This window comes from Limanda limanda, chromosome 9, assembly GCF_963576545.1.
Source record: "Limanda limanda chromosome 9, fLimLim1.1, whole genome shotgun sequence".
NCBI lineage: Eukaryota > Metazoa > Chordata > Actinopteri > Pleuronectiformes > Pleuronectidae > Limanda > Limanda limanda.
This window is the reverse complement of record NC_083644.1, coordinates 22,441,444-22,450,599: the sequence shown is the minus strand read 5'-3', so window position 1 is coordinate 22,450,599 and position 9,156 is coordinate 22,441,444.

Sequence of the window (9,156 nt, the reverse complement as noted above, 5' to 3'; positions counted from 1 at the left end):
CACACACACACACACACACACACACACACACGTGTGCAGTGTCTACACAAACTGTCCCTACCTTACTGTAGCTGCTCAGCCTTTGCCTCAGGGTAATTCTGGCTTGATCTCAGCACTGACCTTTCATGCTGTGTGGAGGGCCAAGGTCCAATTGGGCTCCCAACATCCATATTTAGTATTTAGCACAATAGTTGTGTTAATGTCTCAATGAGAGGCCTTTATGGAAGAGAAATAACTAAATATTTCCACACTGTTCAAACAAAACCAATTATAACTTGATTTTCATAGGAAAAAAACGTCCATGTGAAGGAAGAGGATTCAGTCGATTGAGTACAAAAATCTATATTTAGACATTTTTGTGGATTAGCTTTACACAGTGCTGCTGGTTATACATAGAGAGACACATTGGCTGTAGCTAAAACTTTTACTCTGAAACATATTTTGTTTAGTTCAGTTTAGTCAGTAAGACTGTCCAATACAACTAAGGAAATTTACTCAATAATTGGATTTTGAACCCAAAGAAACACAAACAGTAACAGATCAGCATATTGAAATCCAGGGCTGATTATAATGACTCTCCTCCAGTATCCAACCAAACCCCAGCTGACATTGTGCCAAAGGCAGGATACACCTTGGTCATGTGGGGACAAGTCTCCAATTGACCCAATTCTAATCTGCATGTCTTTGGCCTGTTGAGGGAAAGCCATGAGAGTACCCTTCAGAAAACCCATGCAGACAGAAGGAGAACATGTCAACTTCACAAAGAAATCCTTCAACAGACCCCATAAACCCCCCCTACCAGTGAGCTATTATTTGTAGGGTCATATCTATTTTACCGTTTAAAAAAACCTACCTCTGATTAAGCATCAATGATCTATGCTTGTTTTATCCACTTTAGCACTGAGACCGAGTCAATGTGTGAGCCCTGAGTAATACATAATACTTTGATGATGATCACAGTTATTATCCTTGTGTTAGGGCCTTGCCAGCAGCTGCATGCTCACTCACCCACACTCACTCTTCAATTCACTAATTTAGTCTCCATTCACAAACAAGCCTCTGTGCAGCTCTGTGTCTGTGTTACACCAAGAAAATCTAAGGAGAGAGAACTGGTCCGGCCAGTGCTGATGTAACAAAGGGGGGGGAAAGACCCAGTTACTACAGGATTTAGTGTGTTTGGACCCACATCTGGTGGGAAGCAGGTCCATTGGACGAGCTTCACACACAACCAATGCACCTCCAGCCCACTCGGAAGTTTTCAACTGGAAGCGGGTGGATGAGCCACGTGGATGAGCAGAAGATCCAGATAGGATCAGTAATGTGCCCTCCATCCGTTCCTGGCTCCACCTTGACAATGAGCCAGTCACTTCAAACACTCGGAAAACGCAGATGTGCATTTGGAGAAGTGCTTTGATCATGCTGCAGAGCAGTCCACTTGTTTTTTATTCATTGAATCATCTGTAAATGTATCTGCTCATCAGGTTTTCGTTTCAGTTCCTTGAATGAATCGGAATTGGCACCACAGCTTGCCAGGAATAGATCATTCACAGGAGGGTTTATAAATGCTATGATATAATATTACTTCTATACAAAACTTTTTTTCAAATAAACTCTATGCCACAGAGAAGATATACTTAGTATGATCTTGTAATCTAGTTTACCACAAAAAGATGCATAACATGCTGTCCTCACATCATAAATCCTGTATAGATATTTTTGGTGGTTTCACTTGTAATTAAATGCACTCTGTCTGTCAATTGCCATTATATAAACTCAAATTGAGGCAGTTTTTCATGGTATATATTTGCAGTGTAATTGTATGTATATGTGTGGGACCTGACTTTGTATTCATACCATATGTTTTTTTTTTTTGTTTCAGTGGAGACTTCGGAGAGATTTACAATCCCCCAACTTCACAAAACCCAAGTACATCAGGTAAAATCACTATTTCCAAAAACAAACAATGTTTCGATTTCATAATGTTCAAAGAAACAGCTTTATTATACATAATATGATGCCACCTGAATATTCTGGGATAGTTACTGTGTTTTAATGGATGGCAGTGAACCAGTATTTCTTTTATTTACAATCTAAAAAACATTGTTATTAACCTCCAGTGTGTGTGTACCTCCTAAATTTAGACATTTAAATGCACATAACAGTTGAAAGTAGAAAGTAGAAGTTCCATTACTCATACATTGGCATGTTTTGAAAGAAAAAACAATGACACAAATTGGTGGCAGGTGCTCATCTGAACACTCTGATGTGGTGAATGCTTATTTCATACATTGAATAAGTAAAATCGATGTCAGAACATCTGCTGCTGTTTATGGTATTCTCCAGTCATGTGCCTGCTTGACTGTTCTTTCTTTGGGGTGTCATCTTCAATCCCAGGGAGTATGGCCCCCAGCTCCAGAAAGATCTGTGTTGCCAACTCTGAGAAATGCTACATGTGGCAGGAAAAGTGTGACAAAAGCAGAAAGAGATCTAGAGAGCGTGGCCATGAGAGAGACTCTAAAACAGTCAGAGAGAGAGAAAGTGAGAGCTTGTCCTCTGCACACCAGAAGAAGAAGTGGAAGAATAATCATTTAGTGTCCAAGTATGTTTTACACACACAGAAAATTGGACCTCCACATTGAACACATCTGTAACTATTGAGCACAGGCACATTGAGAAAGCAGTGAGCGCACACACCTGGAGAGGGGTGCCTGGGATGTTAGGGGAGGGGAAAGCACTGTTCTTTCACTCCCCCATCCTTTCTCTCTCTTGCCAGTTCTTTCTGCCAATCCAGTGATTCAAACCTTTGGCTCAGTGCACTGTACTCTAGGTTCGAGCTCACAGCTTCCCTCCAGGTGGGTCTCTGAGATTTGAGATTATAAATACTCCTTATCAGTTCCGAGATCATTTTATTTATTTAATACATGTAATTCTCAAGTCTGTTTCCCTTGTCTATATCATGTTTAGGGATAGGTACCGAACTGAGTACTTTTGAAAGTTAACAGACAAAGTTATGTCAGCACAGTCGAGCATTGATTGACGTTAAATCATCTGGGTGAGAGCAAGTAGACTCTATGGAGAGCCTACGCAAGTGGCCTAAACACTTATAGTGCACTAGTGTATCCGCGTAGCATGCAAACTGATGAGACACCAGGTCTAACACCAAAAATATATCTAAAGGCCGCACAGTATACCATATTTGATCATCTTAAGGCCAAGTCACGAGCAGCAGCCGCAGCTAACGTTAGCAGCCAGCCTGCAGTCTATGCTGATGAAGCTAAACCCTCCCATTGAAGACATAAATACACCGACTTTATGTAATAATTCACCATTTGGACAAGCTATGGCAGGGGAAAATGTTCACTGTTTTCTAACTTGTACTTTGGTCAGCATTACCATAATCAGATATAAAATATCACTGTGCAACCTCAGCATTCACCCTTCCCGCTGCAGTGGACACATGTAAATATCTGCTGAGCAGCTGTGGCCTTCTGGATTAGGCAACATGCTATGTGTTGGTTCTAGTCCAGATATCCACTTTATTTTCACTCTATCAATATGTTTGCCCTCACAACCTGGCTCTCTCTCTCTGTCTCTCTATATCGCTCTCTTTCTTCCTCACATACACATGTGCCTACCTATACTGTATATGATTAAGAACTTTAGAGGAAAGATAAAAAAAAAAAAGTGGAGGTTGTCAGGTGAGTTATGAGACGGGTGCTGTGTATGGTGTTGGCACCAGTGCCTGGTAATATTTCAACATGTATGTGATGGCAGCTTCTGTAGGATCCTCTGAAATACTGGCTGCCTCAAGTGGCAGAGAACCAAAAGCCTTGAGGACACGTGTAGAGGGAAATAATTCAGTCGGGAAATGATAGTTTTTCAGTAACAGTGCACTTATCGTTTAGTTCTTAGAACAGATTAAAATGTTTTCTCCATCTAGATGTTAGTTTTTTTGGTGCTGTAAAATCAAGTCCCCAAGAAAATGATATTAATTTGTTTCCATATCACATTGTGCTCTGAGTCTGTCGGTGGTGTCTCTCCCATATCTCCAGCTGATGGTATAATACAAACTGCTAAAACTGTTGTGAGAAAAAAAACAATTGGGAAGAAATGCACACTATTGCAAAAGTAACATTGGGCTATTGTGACAGAAATAAAGACTATTGCAAGGCCAGGAGAAATTATTGCCAGCATATGCAGAACTATTTTAGTTTTTGTGGTGCAGTGAGGGGGGGGGGCAGGGTGCTGTGCACATGAGGGAACAAATCATCGTATTTGCCAACTACTACTAGGACATAATTGAGTGTATACACTTCTCTGCTTGGAGTTTGGTCCTCTCCTCTTGGTGGCTCAGTGACAATAAGTACCACTTCAAATTTCACTTAATGCCCTACTACCCTACAGTCTGACAGAGTGCCGGCGTATGTGTACTGAAACACTCACATACTTACATTCATGCACAGGCCAAATCCTGCCGTACATTTCCTCCCTGCACACACTCTGTTGACTAGTAGCCAGTTGTCTTTTTAATTATTCAGTCAGGCAACTGCCAGACATAGCTCCAGCATAGCCTACGTGCAGATGTGTACCCTATTCCATACCCTGACGTGCACCTCCCGAAAAATGTGACAACGCGCCGAGGCAACGCAGACCACAAGAGCTACGTCCCGCTTGATAGCATCGCATTTACGGCAGACAGTATTTCCGGGATCTCCTACTTAGCCTCATTGGGTTTAATGGTCGTACAGACCATCTCCTCCGACGTCTTTCTTTTCTTCTTTGCAGCGCTTTAAGAAAATGTAATTGCTCTTCATCAGCTCTTACTCCAACATGATAACTCTTGAAATTATTCTGAAGTAAACTCATTTGCCAGAGAATTTGTAAATAAGTGGGCTAGAAGCTGGAAGAAACTTAACATAGTAGCATGGAATCGCTACTACAGTTTTGGCTCCAGGCCCACTAGCGTTTCGGAGGTGAAATTGCAGAGTGACCCGCACACACCTACGCACAACTATGAATGATTACAAAGGCATAGCTCTGTGCGTAGGCTCCATGCGTAGGCTCCGTGAGTAGTCTCTGTGCAACAGAACTATGAATGGCCTTAAGCGTGACATTTTACTGTGACAGAGGACTCCTCAATAAAACATGCTCATGATAGGTATCAGGGATACTCCTGCCCTTGACCAGGGGAACTTTCTTAACCAGGAGTGGGATACGGTCATTAGATATTCACTGCCTATTCACTGAAAGTACATGCAGTACAACTGAAAGTTGAACTTAGCTAGTATAATTTCTCCATCTGCGTCTGTGGTTGCAAATCTGTAATACCTTTGATAACAATGAATCCCTCTGTCAGCAAGTGTTGGAGCTTTACTGTTAATTAACTTGCATGGAAATAAGTGCAAAATAGCAAAAACGACAAACTGAAATATCTCTTACTGTACTCGGCTTGAAATACACTGTTATGCTTCTCAGCACTTCTCCTACTTACTGTGGCTAGCTTTCGCCCAGGAATTTGTGCGTATTTAATGCCTGGATCCAGGTTTGTATACGGTGTTCAGAACAGTGTTGTGGGTCAGTTTAGGGAAGTGGGACATGGGGACAGCTGGGAAGCTGTAGGCTGCAGAAGACAGGACGTATGGGATGCACATGTGCGTGACACAGGGAATGCACAGGAGGATTGGTGATTCCTACCATAGGTTTGTTCTAACGTCACAGTCACAGCAGTTCACTCCTGTTGCTCACTCCTTCTGAGCTCCCATGTGTGTGCCCTGCGTTCTGGTTGCATGATCAGACTTCATATTGTGCATGTAACAAACACACACACACACACATAGACACACACACACACACGCATGCGCACGCGCACTCAGGCACACACTCACATGTGCAGGTTATATTTTCTCTGTTACATTGATTTATGACTGTGCTTGAGAGTATTTTTAGATTTGAACTGGAGGAATTCATCTTTAGTGTGTGTGTGTGTGTGTGTGTGTGTGTGTGTGTGTGTGTGTGTGTGTGTGTGTGTGTGTGTGTGTGTGTGTGTGAGAGAGAGAGGGAGAAGCAGATGGAGCCTTCCACAGCCACCGTTATTGTTCATCGATGAAGATGTGCGTGTTGCTTCTTGGTGAAGTGTTTCTACGCATTTGTGCAACTGACGTGGGAGCTGTGCTTGGTATAGCCCACATGTCCTGCGCTGAGTCACACACACACAGGCTGTTTTTAAAAAGGTCAAACGCAGGCAGAATGGGGCAGGGAAACCCTCTGGGCATCAGCTACTGCTTATGTGGTTGTGACTACAGGCTTCAGATTATCCACCACTACTAATTGATTCCACAAGCTCAACACCAGCATTTCCTGCCATGCACTTATCCAACGTGTGTGATATACACTGGGTGGGTTTCCGTCTCTTCTCCAAACGGGTGCAGGCTGATTAGCTGACTTGCCATTTGGTCAGCACTTGCCCTCAAATTGTAAATCTTTAATGAAAAATGTTATTCTTCTATTCTCTGTCGTGTGGAAATATGAGCGCGCACACATAGAACAATGGTACTAAGCGATATCTATTTTTTGCCTTGGTCCATTTCTTCCACATGGCCTTGTTTATGGAGGACCAAACATGACTTAAGTATAAATAAATAAATACAGAAATAAATAAATAAATACAGAAATAAATAAATAAATGAATAAATAAAAAAGGAAATAAATAAATTAATACAGAAATAAATAAATAAATACGTTAATAACAACAGAAATGTCTAAATAAATGTCTTAAATATATTTGCACATTTATTTATTCCCTGATTTATATTTTTCACGTTTTCAATCACCTTATGCTAATGAGAAAGGCGGGCCTAACCGCAGTCTCATGCAGGATTGGTCAACTGAGCTATACACACACACGCACACAGGCCCCGTGGCTCCGCCCCCCTCAGTGCCACACACTCGCACAGAGACAGAAGCAGTGACAGAGACTTGAGCTCGTCACCGCGAAGCAGCTGCTGAGTGACTTTGTAAAACAGTGGAAACAGTGAAAACACAGAGTTTCTCTGGTCACATCTGCTCAAAGATCAGCTGCTTCATGGGCAGAGCAGAAGCTGCAGGTGGTTTGTACCGAGCTGGAGTTTCTGCTTCCTCCTCCTCTCTGCTCTCTCCTTGTGCTCAGGAGAACACGAGACGTGACGCTCACAGTCAGGATTACTGACACCTTATTCATCCCAATAAAAAATAACCTGAACTAACCCTCTGAACTTGAACGAGTTCATTTTAAGTGTGAACCGGCTCAACACTGCAAACAGCTACTGGACACCAGTCAGCATTGAAAGGCTGGATAATTCCACTCCTGTGACCAATCCTGCATGAGACTGCGGTTAGGCCCGCTTTTCTCATTAGCATAAGGTGATTGAAAACGTGAAAAATATAAATCAGGGAATAAATAAATGTGCAAATATATTTAAGACATTTATTTAGACATTTCTGTGGTTATTAACATATTTATTTATTTATTTCTGTAATAATTAATTTATTTCCTTTTTTATTTCTGTATTTATTTAATTATTTCTGTATTTATTTATTTATTTCTGTTTTTATTTATTTATACTTAAGTCATGTATGGTCCTCCATACTTGTTCACACGTTCAAAGAGATGTAATCCAATTGAGATATGCTTTGGCAGAAAAGCTTGCACACAGAGCCCAGTGAGTTCAGAGAAGTCTGAGTACGATGAGGAAACTAAAACGACAACTGTCATCCAGCTTTAACTTGCACTGAAAGCTTTAATAGAAATTGCTGTGAAGCAGGAGCATTTTGAGATATTTTAGGAACCTGTGCAAAAGAAACCTTGCGGGGTCCTACACCAAATCAAAAAATGTCAGACTGTGCACATAAATAATAGTAAAGTAGTTAAGTTTAAGTGTAAACTCCCTCCCCAAAACAAAGGTACAATGTATTTGACAGTGAGCTAGAGGCACGATGATGGTGTCGTTGCCAATTATGGAATATACTCAAGGGGCCGCCCTCTTATCTAGGGGCCCCAGGTAATTGCTTATTATGTCTCGCTTGTGGCAACACTGCTGCTAAGAAGTTGGTTTCAGTGTTAACAAAGGGTTTGACTAATTCTAAATGTAGAAGAGAAACTGATAAAAGAAACAGCTGCAATTCTCTGGAACCAAAATTAGGGCAAAGCTAATTCAGAACAGCACGGCGGTAACCATTTACAGAGTCAAACAAATGTGAGCCAGTCAATAGCAACAGCCTCTTTCAATTTGAATTAATTCAAACTTTAGTGATTTACCTCCTTAGAAGAAAAGATTGGGAGAATAACATTTTCATTGGTTTAATATGTGTCTGTTGTTTGATGGCAGCCTTGTGATTTCTAGGAGCAACTATGTCTGTCTCCCAGGTCTGGTTTTAGATTTAGGAGTGTGATCCAAATTGCCACTTGCCTTCTCCCACTGGCAGACAGGTCTAAAATAAAAGCCCTGATTTTTTCAGCTTCTATTGTGCCAGGTGCCAGTTTTATCCTGGCCCCAGGCTCTGTCCTGGAGCCTGTGTATTCGTCCTCCTTCATCTGTTTTTATTTCCCCTCTGGCTAACTTATGTTAGTGCTGAATGTGACATACTTTCTGCCTTTCTGCCTTCACTTCATGCATGAAACTAAGTTCTTTCCAGAGCCAGTGTCTTGGGATCTTTACCAAGTCAATTGTAATGTTCTTTCCAACAGTGCTTGCGTGTCCCTGCATTCAACACCACTTTAGGTCTTTAATGCTAAACACACTGCATCAGCCTGCCTTGACTTAACATACATATGTGTAGTGGCTGCCCTAGATTCCTTTGCATAGCTTCTTCTTTTCCCTGCTGCAGCATCATTCGCTCACTTACCTGCTTTGTACGGGTTAAAGCAACCATCTCAACATACTGGTCATCCTTTACAAAACATGTTTGCTTCTCAAACATAGCTGCAGTTTCCACCTCTCTTATTTTGTAGGTTTGACCCAAGCCTCCAATTTTGTTCAATTTTACACCCACGCCCCAGCAGGAATAATGGAAGGTAAGACAAATCTTTGTTCTAGCTGAAGCAAACTGATTGGCACTGGTCTCTTTACATAATCATGGTTCTGTCAACCTAAGTCACTTAAGACAAAAATCTCACTGTTC